This window comes from Stenella coeruleoalba (assembly GCF_951394435.1).
Source record: "Stenella coeruleoalba genome assembly, chromosome: 6".
Lineage (NCBI taxonomy): Eukaryota > Metazoa > Chordata > Mammalia > Artiodactyla > Delphinidae > Stenella > Stenella coeruleoalba.
Genome location: NC_137151.1, coordinates 69,569,506 through 69,586,694, shown reverse-complemented (window position 1 = coordinate 69,586,694; position 17,189 = coordinate 69,569,506). Strand labels below are relative to the sequence as shown.

General features: G+C 44.4%; 1 protein-coding gene across 1 annotated transcript in view; it reads left to right on the top strand.

Moving 5' to 3' along the window:
* OLA1 (Obg like ATPase 1) overlaps positions 1 to 16,462 on the top strand; it is a 220,717-nt gene extending 204,255 nt beyond the window's left edge. Inside the window, exon 12 of the transcript XR_013828787.1 lies at positions 16,445 to 16,462. The gene's annotated coding sequence lies outside the window, so the exon portion shown is untranslated. The remainder of the gene's footprint in view (positions 1 to 16,444) is intronic.
* The last annotated feature ends 727 nt before the right edge of the window (positions 16,463 to 17,189 follow it).

Sequence of the window (17,189 nt, the reverse complement as noted above, 5' to 3'; positions counted from 1 at the left end):
TGTCAGTCTGGGAACAGGAAGCAGCTTGTTTGGGGCTTCTAAAAATAAATAAATAAATAATAACCACAACCACAAGAACGGTCTTTTATTCCAGAGTTAAAAAATGCTTTAATGACTAGAGCATTTAGCACATCGGGGGTTTTCATTGTTTTCAATTATGTGCAATTCTGAAAGGAGAGCACAAATTCTGAGCCTGAATGGAGAATTGTGGGGCTGTGGATTGGTGCTGTTTTAAACATTTGCTTTACTACTTTAAGAAGAGAACTGTAAAATGGAAATAATGATATAGTATTACAAGTAAATTACACTGTGGAATAGCATTAATATTGCAGTTGAAACCTAGAATTTGAAGTAAAGATGGAAATATTCATTTGTACATAGTTTTTGTTCTCAGAAAAATGATTTGGAATTAGGCAAGAAGCTTCCTTCCCCGTGTGTGCCCTCGGTCTGCTCCCTGGCCCCCACCCCTGCCTGGGCCCACAGCAGGGCCCAGGCACCCACCCGCTGGGACAGGAGACCAGGAGTTCTTAGCCCTCTGGAGCGCTGGCACAGGTGGGGTTCTCTGTGCTTCCCCCTGCAAGGGGGAATATTAATGCATTACAGAAACGTGGGATTTAGAATGTAGAAATCCCTGCTGTCTTGGGTGGTGGGTGGTGCGTGGACCTAACGGTCTTAGGTGCTTGGGGACAGAGGCTGGATAAGGGGTTGGCAGCAGACGATGTGACAGATGAGCTTTACTCTTCGGCAATCACTTTCTCTCTTCCCCTTCGGAGAAAAGGGCTGGGAGAAGGGCAACAGGGAAAAGGTTAGAGTCCATAACTTCCTTCTGTTTGCCAATTCAAGTGTTGTGTTCCCTGCCACCATGGGTTGCGTGATCTTAGGTCCCCAGCCAGGGATTGAACCTGGGCTCTGGCATTAAAGCGCCACGTCCTAACCATTGAACCGCCAGGGACTTTCAACTCAAGTATTTTTAATTTTTATTTTATCTTATTTCTTTTCTGTATTGGGGAACTGTCCTCCAAGAAGTGTTTTGTAAACTAATATAATACAGCTGAGCTCTGCTGGTTCTATTTTCTGAACCAAACATCTAGGCCCCCGTGGTCAGTGACAATAAAAGATCTTTGGAAACGCATCCTTTAGGGGCACCCCATCATCCTAGACCAGGGCCCACACGGCTCACAAGCCCCCACCACCCATTTCCTGACCTGGCCCTTCCCACTCTGCCCAACTCTCTTGACCCTTTGTCCCTGAGAGCCCTCCGTGCAGGTCACTCTCCTTCCCCATCATCCACGCAGGCCACCAAGCTCACCGTTCCAGAGTGCACTGCCTCTGTGAAGTCTTCTGGGGAAGCCCCTCACCCCCCACTACGTACCCCACGTGCTCCTGTCACAGCCAGCACTGACATTTTAGTATTTATGTGCCCCCATCCGCATTTGACCATGAGTTCCCTAAAGTAACTGGAGTCATATTTGTATCCCTTGCTCATTACAGGGCATGGCGATAAATGGTTATTGAATACATGAATGAATGAATGAATGATTTGACAGGTTGGGAGGTGTGACTAGGAAGTATTATTTATTGAGTACTCCTGCAGGGTAGGCATGATCTCTCTTTTTACAAATAAGAAAACTGAGGGTCAGAAATGTTTAGTAACTTGCCCCAAGTTAACACAGCCAGGAAGGGACAGAGCAAGGATTAGAGCAAGTCTGTCTGACTCCTTAATCCACCTTTTCACCCACATGATGGAATGAGGATTCATTCAAAGAACATACACTGGGCACCACCAAGAGACCTTTGTAGTGCTTATCGGTTCCTTGGAATCTTCATTACAGCCTAGCAAATACCAAGGGACTTCTTCATAGAGATTTGCACTGAGTTCCTTGTAACTACTCCTCTCCCCAACCCTGTCTCCCACCCCCATAACCTTTTATTTGGAAAACTTTAAACCTGGAGAAAAGTTGAAAGAGTAGGACAATGAACATGAGTATACCCTTCATACTAGCAAATATATATATATACATTCATATATGTATTTACACATTAGCGGTTTAGGGTTTTTGTGTGTTTTGTTTGTTTTGCTAAACTATTTGAAAATAATTTGCAGACTCCTAGATATTTTGGCATGCTTCTGTTAAGGAGAAAGATTCTCTTCCATAGTCACAACACCATTATCACACCCAATCAATTAACATATACTTAACAGTTAATATATAGTCTATACTCAAATTCTCTAACTGGTTCAGGAATGTCCTTTTATAGCTATTTTTGTTTTTTGATCCAGGATCTAACTGAGTTATCTTTTCTCTTTGCTCTTCTGTAACCTAAAACAGTTTGACTTTTTTTTTTTCTTTTTCATGATACTGACATTTTGAAGTACAGAAAATTTTCTTGTAGAGTGTCCCACATTCTGGGTATCTCTGTTTTTCCCTTGTATTTTTTCACCAAGAGTAGTACATAGTGTCATTGTGTATCTCCTGCTGTATTGTATCAGGAGGTATAGAATGTCAGTTTGTCTCATTATTGGTGATATTATTATGTTTGATTACTTGGAGTGATGGGCAGCCTCTAAGATGGTTCCCAATGGTTCCTACCTCTTGGTATTCACATCCTGTGTGTCCCCCTCACCTTGACTGTGATCTGGATTTAGTGGCTCACTTCTAAAGACGAGACTATGGCAGGAGATATAGAATGTCCCTTCTGAAATTAGGTTATAGAAAGACTGTGGTTTTCATTTGGGGAGCTCTCTGTTTGCATCACTTGCCCTGGGGGAAGTTAGCTGCTGTGGTGTGTGTGTGTGTGTGTGTGTGTGTGTGTGTGTGTGTGTGTGTGTGTGTTTTGAGGTGGCCATATGGAGAGACCCACAGGAGTGATCTTGGAAGTGAATCTTCAGAGGGCTGCCACCTGAGTGATATAATCGACTATCATAATTTCTTTCTGGTAGCCAAACTGTCCCAAATTGGTAGAAGTTCCTTCAAGCTGAGGTCTGTATCCTTTTGACAGGTTTCCATCAGTCTTTGAGCACTTTCTTACTTTCTGGCTCACTTTTTATTTTCCCTGCCCCAGACCTGGAATCAGCCATCTCACCAAGGTTTCTTTTAGTGGAGAATGGCATTCAGAAACTGGGCTCTGGTCCCTAGGTTTGCTCATTGTTACTAGGATATCATTGCTTATAGACCTTTTAGTGGACAGAGGTAGGAAATGCATTTTTTTCTAAAATAAATGTCCTCCAATTCAAATCCAACCCTGTAGGGTTCTTCCTCACCTTCCCATTCCAAATTTGTGTCTCTCTTCCTCCACAGTGAGAACCCTGATTCAACAGCAGTATATTTAATCATTTGCTCTGTCCTACAACATACTCAAAATAGTTTCAGAATTACTATCCCAATACCATTTCCAACAAGAAGACTTTTAAGAAAAATTCAAGACTTTGCTGTTCTATTTGTTCTTAGAATGTATCCCACTAAATGTATACAGAGGACAGTATTCACAAATCATTGAAATTGACTCTGTGTATGGGTGGGGCTCCATACTGATCTGATAGGCAGTTAGGTTTCTTTGTTTCTATTTGCATTTAGTTTCAGGATTTGCTTCTTCAAATCTTTTTTTTTTTTAATTTATTTGTTTTATTTATTTATTTTTGGCTGCGTTGGGTCTTTGTTGCTGCACACGGGCTTTCTCTAGTTGCGGTGAGCAGGGGCTACTCTTCATTGCGGTGCGCGGGCTTCCGTTGCAGTAGCTTCTCTTGTTGCAGAGCATGGGCTCTAGGCGCCCGGGCTTCAGGAGTTGTGGCTCGCGGGCTCTGGAACGCAGGCTCAGTAGTTGTGGTGCACGGACTTAGTTGCTCCACAGCATGTGAGATCTTCCTGGAGCAGGGCTCGGACCCGTGTCCCCTGCACTGGCAGGCGGATTCTTAACTGCTGCGCCACCAGGGAAGCCCTTCAAATCTTTTAAAATTTTATATTTTTTATAAAAGTTTATAAAACTTTTACATGGTTCAAAAGTCAAAACTCTCTATAAGTATACTCAGAAGTCTTCCTTCCATTTTTATTCCTTCCACTCCATTCCTATCCATCCACTGTAAGCAACCATTTTTATTAGTTTCTGATTTATTCTTCCTGTGTTTCTTTTTCTTATACAAAAAGTAACCTACTAAATCCACCCTCTAGCACCTTGATATTTTTACTTAATGTATCTTAGAAGTCACCACATGTTAATTCATCGAAATATTTCTTTTTCAGCTTTATATTACTCCACTGTGTGAATTCATCATAGTTTATTCAGTTAGTATTTACCTAACAGATAAGCATTTAAGTTGTTTCTAATATTTTGTTATTATAAATAATGTCTCAGTGAATTTATAAATATATTGTTTTATATTTGGGGAAGTGTACTTTCAGGGTGAATTTCTGGAATTAGGATCGCTGGGTCAAAGGGTGAACGCATATGTAGTCTTCTAGATATTCCAGATTACCTCCATAGGGGCTGTACCATTTTGCAGTCCCACCAACCGTTATGAGAATCCCCTTTTTCTTACAGCCTCGACAACAGAGTGTATTACCAAACTTTTGAATTTTTGACAATTTGATAAAGGCTAGTATCTTATTATAGTTCAGATATGCATCTGTATCGTTACGAGTGAAACTGAACATCTTTTCCTATTTTAAGGTCCATTTACATATTTTTTATGTGTGTAAACTGTCTATCCACAATTTTGCCCAATTTTCTATCAAGTCTTAGCCTTTTTTCCCAATATTTAAATGTTCCTTATATTCCTAATATTACAGACTAGCCTGTATCTATGATAAATGTTACAGAGCTTTTCTCTCAGTTTGCTTTTTCTTGTTTTTGCCATGCAGCAGGGTTTTAAAAAATGTTGAATTTATTAATATTTTCGTTTTTTGTATCTGGATATTTTACTTTTCATTAGAAAGCGTTTATTTGGGAGTTCGGCTGGGCTTGGACTGGGTTTCCGTGCATGTAGGTATTGTGTCTCCCTTTTGTGAGTCACCATGGTGAGACCTCTTTCCCCTTTTGCCGAGAAGATGGGGTCTGTGAGCTTAGACAGTCTGATTAGTTTTTCATCTGTTTCTCTCTCAGGAGTTCCACATCCCTCCTTTACCCGAGGAGCCTGGGTTGGGGATAGTCGCTTAGCTCTCATTGGGAGGGGTGGATGCTACGTGGGAGAGAAAGCTGCCTCACATTTTCTCTCTCAACTGGAGGAGCAGGTACCCATAGCTGCCCTTGGATTGCATGGGGTCTGAGTCAGAGAAAGACTTTTCCCACACCCAGGGTATAAATAAGTCCACCGTATTTTCTTCTAATACTTGTGTGGTTTCATCTTTTACATTTAGATTTCTGGTTCATTTGGCGTTTATCCTGGTGGTTGGTAAGAGGTATGGGTCCAATTTTCTAATCGACAAGGTGCCCCTGGAGAGCTGCGGGAGAGGGTGGCGGTGGCGGTGTGGGGAATAAGCGGCCATCCCTATGGTCTTGGCCACTAGGTGGCGCTCCGCTAGACTCTTTTCTGCGGGACTGTAGGAGGAAAGGATGTAAGTCTTCAGAAGAAACAAGGAATGACTGGTTAGGTTTCATTGGCGAAGAGGAAGCCTCTAGTGGGAAGTTCCCCTCCATCCACACAACCTTGACTTCTATAGGCAGCTCCGTGCTTCTTTCCTCATGTTAGAAAGTATCATTTCCTCCGAGTCTCTGTTTCCCAGCAGGAAGGCTATGTGGGCCAAGAGTGTGTGTGCATAAAGATTACCTCCTCGGTATCTTCAGGCCCTGGGGTGAGGCAGTGGGCAGAGAGGTCACGATGGCCCCTGCCCTGACCTGTACTTCTCTGGTAGCCTGGGCCTAGGAGTGACAAGACCTTGGTTCCTGCCCAAAGCCACTGCCAACTGGCATTATTATCACAAGCATGCCACTTAGCCTCCTATTCCTCAGTGTCCTCATCTGTAAAATGGGACAACAACGCCTTCCCTACCTGTGTGCCAAGGATGTCAGTGGGATAAAATGATATAAGTGGAAATGGGTGTGCAAAGTAAAAAACACTGTACAAATGCATTTTTACTATCATCATGGTTATATCTTATCATATATGGATTTATCCCTCTGGAAGATATTATGGTCAAAAGAATTTGTAGTGATAGGCTACTTTGCTATATAAGGTGATTTTTCCACATATCCTCTCATGGAAGTGACACAGCCTTAATGAGAAAATGGACAAGGTTAGCTTAAAAAGAACTGCCGAAGTAGAAACCCTAGAAGAGGTCCACGATGAGCTTTCCTAAGGGTCCCTAAACCCCCTGAAATTGTGTACAGAATTGCATACCTGTGTATTTTTCACAGCTTGTATCAGATTGGTAAAGGAGTTCTTAGTCGAAAAATGGTTAAGAACCACCTGAAAAAAAGGAGCCACGCTGGCCCCAGGGCCCCCTCCCCATTGGGCTCTGAAAGGACTGAACTGGTTCTAGCTCCTTCCTCAGCCCCAGATTGGATCTTATAGCTACTGGTCTCACTTCCAAGTGGAGCTGGTCTGGAGAGAAGGAGAAAAGAGATGTAGGAAGGGTCTACAAGAGGTCTGAAGTGTCTAGAAAGCAAGGATGAAACCCTAAGGCAGTGTGGGTCCAGGGACAGCTCAGCAAATAGGTCAGAAAACAATTTTGTCTTGCAAAACTTGTCGTGCCACAACGGTCTTCCCTCTGTTCCTGAAATGAGCCAAGGTCATGCCCATCTTGGGGCCTTCTGCAGAGGCATTTTTGATTATCTAGAATGTTCTTTTTGCCCTGGGTCTTCTCCTGACTGGCTGCTTCATATCATCCAGGTCTCAGCTGGAATATCAATTCCTCAGAAAAGTCCTACCCAGTCACACAATTCCCCCAGCCCAAATTATCTTCCAAGAGCAACCATCACCATGTGGGGTCATCTTTTTTATTTGCTTACTTGTTTGTTGTCTGCACTGCCAGCCCCCCACCCAGCAGAGGGAAAATGTGATATGGGCAGAAACATATTATTCCCAGAGTCTGCAACAGTATCTGACACAGGGAAGCGCTCAACACACACTTGATAGGTGAGTGGATAAGTGGATGCGTGCTGTATTAAAGAACCGTGTTCTCATTAGAAAGGGCTGCATCAGCATCTTCCTCTTTCTTCCTCTTCCTCTTTCCTTGGTGCCCATGTCAAAGTCATCAGGTCCTGCCTGTGTGCTCTACTTCTGAGAAATGCCTCACAGCTGTCTGTCTGTCCTCTCCTACTCCCCAATCCCCCGTAGCCACTGCTTGCTTACCCTGTCTCTCTCTCCCTGCGGCCGGACTTTCCTGAAACACAGGTGTCCCTGTCCCAGCTCTGAATCCTCCTTCCTTGCTACTATTCACCGCCCAACTCCTGTGATAGCCAACCTCCTCGTGTATCCTCCATTTTGGGGGCTGTACTGAAGTGTCTTTCCCACAGTAACTCCAGGCCCTGCTTTTCTAGCCAACAGATCTTGCCTTTCTCATTAGTGGAGCCCAAGCATGGTGGTGTAGGCAGCACCTTGGTAATCCCTGGAGAAGACATAAGTGTCTGCCTCTGAGGTGCACAGGGCTTCTGAAGGTAGCAGGATGGGTGGGTGGGTGAGAAGGGGCGGGAGCTGGGGCAATAGCCAGAGAGAGATTTCTGAGGATGTCTCAGAAGCAGACAGAGAAGGGCCCCCCACAGGGCAGGCCTGGGGCCCCTAGACAGCTCTTGGGGAGCCTGTGGGCAGAGATGCTGGAGCTGGCCTTCCACAAATCAGTGAAGCCCTTGGAAGGCCTGGAATGGAGCTGCACCCAGGTGACGAGATGGCCTTGTCCCTGCCTGTTTTGCAGCTGTGGAGAGCCATCCAAGGGTGGGCAGGTGGTTGCGTAACACTTAAGAGGGGAGAAAGCAAACCCAGTGAGACAGGAGGTCTTGGCTTTGGTGACGGGACAAACACTGACCGCAGTTGATGAGGTGGCCCTTCTCTCCATCTACAGCTATTGCTTGCCCCTCAGAAGAGCCCACACCGGAACTGAGGTGGGAAAACTTTACATAAGGTAGCACCGTTTAGAGACCTTTCTTATGAAAGACACTCTATTTCCTGTGAGTTACTGCCATGAAGAATATTTATTTTTAATATCAAGTGTCTAAATTCATCTACCCTCTAGAGATCATTTCATCTTGTACTGTGCGCTATCTCAGCAGAAAAAATGCTTTCCCCAAATGTGTCAGTTCTATTTTTAAAAAGGTTCAGTGACCTATTTCTGTTATTCTCACAGACACCGAAAGAACAGTAGAGTCTATTTAGGCTCAGCTCTGTCACCGAAAAGTTACCCCTGCCAGGTGTTGCCTACAGAGGCACCATCTTGCTTTGCAGTAAAGAAGCATAAATAAATAAGAGGAGTATTGTCAGAGTGAGATCACGGGAGCGTAAACACACACACATACACACACTTCTCCATTTTTGAACAATGTGATGATGACTACAGTCCAACCTCAGCCAAACTCACATTAGGAGATTGCTTAAGAGTCAACCATTTACTGGACAAAGAACTTGAAAAGACAATTTACAAAAGAGGAACTACAGTTCATCAACTAACACACGGAAAAATGGTTAACTCCTCTAGTCATCAAGGAAATGAAAATACTTAATAATGCCACTTTCCAACACTAACCTACGGTGTGAGAAGTCAGGATAGCAGTTACCCTTGGCTGGGGTAGAGGAGGGTGAACGGGGCACAGCAGGGGCTTCTGGGCTTCTGGTAATGTTCAGTTTCATGATCGGGGTGCTGGTTACTTAGGGGGTGTTCGCTTTGTGAACATTCACTCATGATTTGTATACTTCTCTGAATGTATGATAAACCACATTATAAAGTTTACATAAGAAATAAGCTCACTTTCTACCTATTAAGTTAGCAGAAGAAAAAACATTAGTGATAATAGCCATGCCGTTGAAGCCATCAGGTAGCTGGACTTTTTATGTATTGCTAGAGGCAGTGTACATTAATACAGTCCTCTCTGGGGAACAATTCAGCAATATGGATTTGAACTCTTAGAAATATTCATATTTGTTAACTCAATAATTCCACTTCTGAGATCTCTCTTAAGAAACAATCCTAAGTGTCAAAAAAGGTTTAAATTGCAATACCACTGAAAATAACAAAAAAACATGTATAATAGCAAAACATTGAAAGCAATTTAAATGTTTGACTATAGGGCAATGGTTAAGAAAACTTTGATAAATCCCGTGATGACATTTTATGTACCCTTACTGTAAACTGAAGTGAGTAATGACAGAAGGAAACACAATACAGTAAGTAGGAAAAGCAGGATATGAAATAGTAGGCACAGTTACAACTACATTAAAAAAAAAAAAAAAAAAAAGGAACGACTCTTTGCAGAGAAAATCACCAGAGGATAAAAAAGTGAGCAATGCTTGTGTTTGGCTAACAGGTCCAGGTGGGATAAAATTTCTTTAATGTACTTTCCCATGTTATCCAAATTTTATTTAATGAGGCTGTATTACTTTGGTAAAGGAGGGAATGTTTTAAAAGTCAGGCTTGTGCCTTCCACTCAGTTTCAGAAGGTGCTGCCCTCTGTTTCCCCCGGGTCCCCTACACCCCTGCCAGTCTGTGTTTAGGTGCCTAATGTCAGCATTCTGGGTGGAATGGAACCAGCACTGAAAACTGTCACCTCTGGGGAGAGCATAAAGCCAACTGTCCTTTCTGTCCTGGCTGTTGAGGGCTTGTCTCTGATGACCCATGTATTCCCTAAGTTTATCACCAGGGCTACAAATGTGCCAAGGTCTTACTAAGACCCTTGTAATCTGGAGGAGCGGGGGTGGGGAAAGCATGGACTCAAAAAGATAAGAAGAAAAGTGCAAAATTAAAATTTACAGATTTTTATTGCAGTGGCTACTCTCCCTGAGAGTAGGGACCACTTTGTAAAGATCTTTCTTAACCTCGTGAATGCTCCAGAGCGTTGAGGATTAAACGTAGATGATGTCAGCTCCTTTCATCGTTACCTTTGATTTCATAAAAATGTCATTAAATTTGAGATCAATTTGTAGGTTAAATTTCTCTCATATCCAAGAGTTTCGGACTATTCATGACCTTTGAGAGAAATTCACAGGTAATAAATGTTAAATTCTTTTTTTGGTAGCTATATAATTTTTAAAAGCAAAATGGTAAGAGATCTCTCAGCAACAGCAATATACTTGTTTCCTGTGGGATAGACATGTATTTAAATGCCTGTTCTAGGACTTCCCTGGCGGTTCAGTGGTTAGGACTCTGCACTTCCACTGCAGGGGGCGTGGGTTTAATCCCTGGTTGGGGAACTAAGATCCTGCATGCCATGGGGCACGACCAAAAATAATAAGAATAATAAATGCCTGTTCCGAAGTAGGACAGAGTCTCCTCAGGCGAGAGTGACTAGGGCCTGGAGGTCTCCTTATTTCTTCCCTCAGGTAATAAGCAATCGATTAAGAGGCCTTCCACCACACCCTTGCCCTGCTCCTAGATGAAAATTTATTCAAGTCTGTTCCCGCTGAGCACGCCCTCTTAAGAGATGTCAGCCCGGACCCCAGAGACTAGATAGGCCCCCTCCTGCCCTCTCTCCTAAGTCCTGTGCTTCCTTCTGTCAAACCTCTTTCTTCTTTGAATTGTAATTATCTGCCCCTGACCTGGGAGATCCCTGAGAGTGGGGACCACTTTGTAAAGATCTTTCTTAGCCTTGTGAATACTCCAGAGAGTTGAGGATTCAATGAATGAATGACAGGATGGGAGAGAGGGAGTGGAAAAGACAGACGGGGATTGGAGAAGGTGGGGGGTTGGTGGTGTGGAGTTGGAGGCGAGGGCAGTCTGAAACAGGTTTGGATTGAGTGGACTGCGAGACAGGTGCTTGGTCCACAGGAATACTCCAGTCTGGAGGGCAGGCGAGGGGCTGGGATAGAGAAATCAGGTGGTGGCCACCAACATATATGCGGAGGGAGGGAATTGAAGCCACTGCTATGGTTGCGAAGAGGCCACGTAGGAAGTTTGGGCAGAGAGAGCCTGGGAAACCTCAGCACTCATGGGGTGGGCAGGAACGTGATAAAGAGAGCAGGGGCTGTGAAGTCTGAGTGGTTCCAGCAGAAAGAGGAAGAAAGCTGTAACAGGAGGCATGAAGCCCAGGCGGGAGGCCGGTTACAGGGCTGAGCACTCGTGTGGGTCGACTGTGTGCCAGGCCCCAGCCCTGTGTTTTGTGTGGATTATCTCAAGTGAGCTGCAGGACAATGTTAGGATAAACCCCTTTCTATAGATGTGTGAACTGAGGCACAGATAGGCTGAGTTGCCCAAAGACATAGAGGAAGGAAGTGAAGACTCGGGGACTCCGCTCCAGACTCCATCACAACGCCGGATTACCTCCAAGTGCAAGTGGGGCTGGAAGAGTGTCCCTAGGAGAAGGTATTAGAAAGGCTCAGAGCAGTGTCTGTGATGAGGGCCCCGGCCAAACTGCAGGGGAACTAGTGAGTCAGCGACAGATCAAGGAGACAGCAAGCGACTGTATAATGAAGGGTGGCTTGCAATTTCACAAATGTGTTTGTTATCAAGAAGCGATTGCCAGTTAATACGTTTCTAATTTTAATGTCTTTTAAAAATTATCTTAGCTGGTTTTGGGTGGTGTGTAGGGTTTGAGAGCTGCTTCTGCTGCCAAAAACATGGAGACTTTGTCCTGAGTCCCATGCTTAGTACTCCGATGTCCCAACTTGAGCTAAAGAAGCCGCCCTGGGTTCCTGGCCACGGCGGCCTGCGCGCTGGTATTTTACGTCTCATCACCAGAGGATTAATTGATGACATCACTGTGGAACCTCCCAGTGTTGGCTCCGTGACTGATGAACATGGGCCTCGGACGCCTGCCGGTTTCTTGGCCTACAGAGCAAATGGACGATATACTATGAAGGACCGCAGACAGCTTCCTGTTTACAATGGGAGGTTTAGGTTTCACAATCCTGGGCCGATCCAATGCAGCAAACGTTCCAACACTCAATAGATTTCTTGTTCTATTCGTTGGATTTGTGTCCTATTGAGTTTTTCATGGCTAGAGTATTCATGAGAATGAAACTGCCGGGCTATCTGAATGTTAGCCTGCCTTTTGAGAAGAAATCAGTGGATAATGGATTTGCTCCTGTTAATGAAGTTTTAAAGGCTGTATCAATCCTCTAACATGAAATGTGGGAAAGAATGAAAAGCAGCAGAAAAAGAAGCATCTGTGAAAAGATAGGAAACATTAAAGCTTGGACTAGAATGCTTTCTGCGTATGGAAGAGATAAGCTTATCACAGTATTTTTGTCCTGCTGACCTATGGTGACATACTGATGATGTTAACCGGCATGTTCTTAGTTTTTTGTTTCTTAAAGAAAATAGGCTCCATTTCTACAACTATGCTACTAAATACAATGATCTTTCTAACAACGCCCTTAACGTTTTTTGGAGATGCCATTTCTGATTTTCAGAAATTAAGGTAAAATCAGGAAGCAAGATCCCATATGCTGAGAACCCTGGATGGCTGATCAACTTTACCTATGGTGCTTTGCCTTTAAACAGTGGGTGGTAGTACATGACTTCAGACGTGTATCTAAGACTCTTTCCTCAACAGTAAGAAAGGAGCAGAAATAAATAATTTTTTTCGAATTAAAAAAAAATTACCTCTGAACCTATCAATGAAAACTGAAGCACCTCTCCATTGCTTTGCTGTCTCCTTCCTTAATGCAGAATTGGCCACAACAAACACTGCGGGCCTTTCTGTTCAATATTTGACATTATGGATTTTCCTACATTTCCTTTGTCTACAGACACTCTTCCAGAGCCATATGGCCTGCAGAACCACCTAGAAAGTGAAGAGGAAGCAGGGGCCCTCCATCCCTCCTGGAGACTGGGTGGCCCTGCCTGGGGGCCTTCGCGCTAGATGTGCCCATTGCCTAGAACCCTCCCTTGTGGCGTCTCCCTAGCTAACTTCTCTCCTCCCTCGAGTCTTCCACCATCACAGTAAGACCTACTGTGACCATCCTGTAATACTGCAGCTGGCCCCCGCCCCCAAACTGCAGGGGCTCCTATCTCCCTTTCCCTGCTCTATTTTGTTCTTTTTTTCCATAGCAACGGTCACTAGCAACTGTCCATAGCAACTGTCATAGCCACTAAGCCAGTAATACTACTTATGCAATATCTTTAGTGTTTGCTGCACATTTCCCCCCTGACTACTATATGGCAAGCTCCTTGAAGGCAGGCATCTTTATTTTGTCCTCTGACTTATTCCAGGTGCCTAGAGCACTTGTGGGCATCTAGCAGGCCCTCCATTCATATTTTTGGAATAAAAACAAGGGAGTTCTCCCAGGTGGCTGTGACTCCTTCATAAAACGGGAAGGGCTTTTGCCAAGCCTTGGAAGATGGGCAGGCTTTCCATAGGAGAAACAGGGGAGACAACCAGGTAGGGGAGCAACATGAGCAAAAATGCTGGAAGAGAGGAGGAAGGAAATCATTTGGGAAGCAGTGAGTAGACCGATTTGGTGGTACCCAGGGTGTGTGACATCAAATACCAGGATAAGAGGTGTGGATTTTCTTTCATAGACAGTGGGAGGGAAGCGAAGGACTATGGAATGGGTTCTGAGCAGGGAAGGTACTTGATGCCCGTAATATTTTAGGAAGATGAATCTGGAGGTGGAGTGCCTTTGGGTGGGAGTGGCCCCTTTCGGGAGATTTTCCTAGATCCCCACCCCCTGTGTCCCCCACCCCATGAGCCCTCTCCATCAGCCTGAGGATTTTCTGTGCCCCCATTTTCTTTGTGTTCTCACTGCTCCTTACTAAGCAGAATCAGAATCTGAAGGTGTGTTGCACAATCTTAGATTTGGAGAGGGGCAGCTTTAGCTCTGCCTACTCTCCTTTTTCTAGGTGAAACTGGGGGAGCCATTACCCATGGCCTCTGGTTAGAAATGGCATGCAGCACTTGGAATCCTTCCTCCTGCTTCTCCATCTTCAAATTCATGCCATGGTCCCCAAGAGGAATGAGTGAAGGCTTTGAGATTTCCCTAAGCAACACTGAAATTCCAAAGGAGGAAAGGCACAGAAGACCTTTGCCCGGTACATCAAGAAGGTGGACAAATTTAGAGCTGGAGCCTTGTGTTACAATTGCAAGTCAGACTCCAAGAGGGGTAACCAGCTTATTAGCGCAGGCACCTGGAAACTGACTTTTCTGCCATCTCTCCAAGCACACACACACATGCATGCACGCACACACATGTGTGCACGCTCTCACATACACACATCTACTGGGCCATAGAAAGATCAAGGCCAACTGCAAAGCACCCATTCCCCAAGACTCCTAATTTATATTGGGAACTAGCTGTAAAGCTCCTCCTGGCCCCCAGCCTTCCCTTGCAATGATAAAGAGCATGTCGCATCACACTAAATGTGACACTTAATCAAAACCCATCTTCTTTAACAAATCCTTAACCTCCAGCACAGGAGAGTCACCAAGGCCAAGGGACGAGACAGGGAGCCGACTCAGGTGGCACACGCTTTGATCAAGATGATACAGATTTCCTTTTATTTCACTTTCATCAGAGTTGTAAAATTCCAGATCTGTCCCCTTTTTGATTTGACAACAGCACATTTCAGTAGAGGTTGACACCAAAAAAAGACCAGGACTTGTTCTCTCTTCAACTGGGAGTAGGCGATAATTTCTCTGAATCCTCTTCAGTAATGATCGCCAGAGCTTCTGATCTTCCCATAAGCAAGTTTTGCAGGGAATGTGGTTAAACTGAAGCGCAAACCTGGCTGGCATCTGGTTCCTTTCTTAAGTGGTATCTAAATACCCTTAATCTATCGGCCCTGGAAAAGACCTCCCCTTCTCTGCTTCCTTCCCTCGGTCTTTTTTTCTGAGACTTAAATCCTCGAGTGAATTCTTTCGCCAGATTTCTGGGGCAGGAAATTTACTTCCCTGGCACTCAGTACGTTAGAAACTTCTGGGGTTCCAGCAACTGTTCATTTCTATAGCATGGCCCGTGGCTTTTCTCATGACCTATGTGGGATTTTGTTTTTAAATTATTTAATCACTAGCTAGTTCCCAATAGAACATATTTCCATCTGTTCAATGGACAGTTATTGAATCCTAATTATGGATGATGTAGGTGTTATGAATCAGAAAGATTTACTTCTGCTTCCGAGAAACTTTCCATCTTGAATTATGATGACATAATGGTAATAGTAATGGTAGCATGTGACAGGTGGCTACAAGAATTCCAAAGCACAGATCGTTCATGCATCCAGTAAGTATTAAGCATCTACCATGTGGCAGACCCTGTTCTAGACACTGGGATACTGCTCTGTACAAAATGGATAACATTCCTGCCTGCAAGGTGCTTATATTCTAGTTGGGACTGGGCTGAAAATGGGGCAACATTTTCAACTTTTGTATATTTGGCTTTGAATGGCTTACAACTTTATCCATTGTCCTTCCCCAATCACCTTTTGTAGACTGAATTTGGACTTTCATGTACCCACCGACAAGTGAGATGTCTGAGCTATTGCGTGATGTCACACCAGCCCCATTTGTGTAGTGTCAGTACCCTTATTATTCACTAAAAATGAGCAGAAATTTGAAAAACGAAAGTGTATAAGTTCTCGTGAACTTATTATAATTGAGACAAAGATGGAAACCACTAGAATGGAAAAAAGGAAAATGAGAGAACCTATTTAAAATGTTGTAGGAATATCACATATTGAGTCTCACAAAGTAGAATGTATTTTTTGTTTCTGTGAGAGTAGTCTTCCTTATAACATGTGTTAGCAACAGCTTGGGCAGGTTCTCGGCAACAGCACTCTCTAGGCACCACCTCTACACGGGCAGGCCTTTTTCTACTCAGGAGGGCTGGATCTGGGGCGGGGACCCAGAAAGGACCAGGCATGGCCCGGCACCAGGAAAATGCACTCACCTTTTACTCGGGACTTAAAGGAAAATAGAATATCCAGCATATTTCAGAGCAGGAGGAAAAAGATGGTTTTCTAGAAAGGACTGCATTTCAGCCAGAAAGAGGAGATCAGAAACTAGCAAAGAACCATCTCCTTCCCAAGACCAGGTTAAGGCTAAAGATTGTAGACTAACCTGGAATGGGAAGGTAGAAGCTGGGAAGGTGGCAAGGGCCAGAGCTAGGAAGAGAGTAAGTGTCACATCTGCTTTGACTCTTCTAAGTAGAGGCCTCACCCCCTTTGCCCCTGGAGGAGAGGAGACAGGCAGAAGATTATTCCTGAATACAAGTCTGTGAGGGAGTCAGCGCAGGACGACAGTCAGCACACTGATGGGATGGTGTGGAATGTTGGGAGTGAGGGCAGCAAGAGCCATCTGAAGCTGGAACAACCAGAACTTTACTTTGTGGTTCCAGTGGCTTATGATCTGTGTCCTACTTTCCCTCCTGCAGGCCCCAAACTGCTCATGTAGCAATGCAGCACACATGGAAGGAAACCACAGCCCTAAAAGCCAGCAGGAGCTGGAGCGAAGGAGGCTGCATTTGTCCTGGGAGACAAGCTCCCTCCACTTCTGACCTGGCAGACGAGCTGGGAGGTATGCTACAACCCCTGGTCAAAGCTTATAGGGTCATCTTCCACTGGCCCCTCTCTGTCATCTCCCCATTATACCTGAGACCTGACTCCTGGTTTGACCATCGGATTAAGAAACTTAGTGCAGGGCTTCCCTGGTGGCGCAGTGGTTGAGAGTCCGCCTGCCGATGCAGGGGACGCGGGTTCGTGCCCCGGTCCAGGAAGATCCCACATGCCGCGGAGCGGTTAGGCCCGTGAGCCATGGCCGCTGAGCCTGTGCGTCCGGAGCCTGTGCTCCGCGACGGGAGAGGCCACAACAGTGAGAGGCCCACGTACCGCAAAAAAAAAAAAAAAAAAAGAAACTTAGTGCAGAATTCAGCCACCATCAAGGTTGGTAAATAGGTGTTTGGTTCTGTGAGTTGTTGCGATAAAATAGTGTCTATTTTAAACTTTTTATTATAAGAAAATTTTCAACATACATAAAAGTACAAAGAATCTCAAGTTGTACACCTTAAACTTACACAATGTAATATTTCAATTACATCTCAATTCTAAAAATTAATTTAAAAAATACAATTAAAAAAAACTCCTCTTCCACCATGTGATAGACTACTATGCAGCCATTAA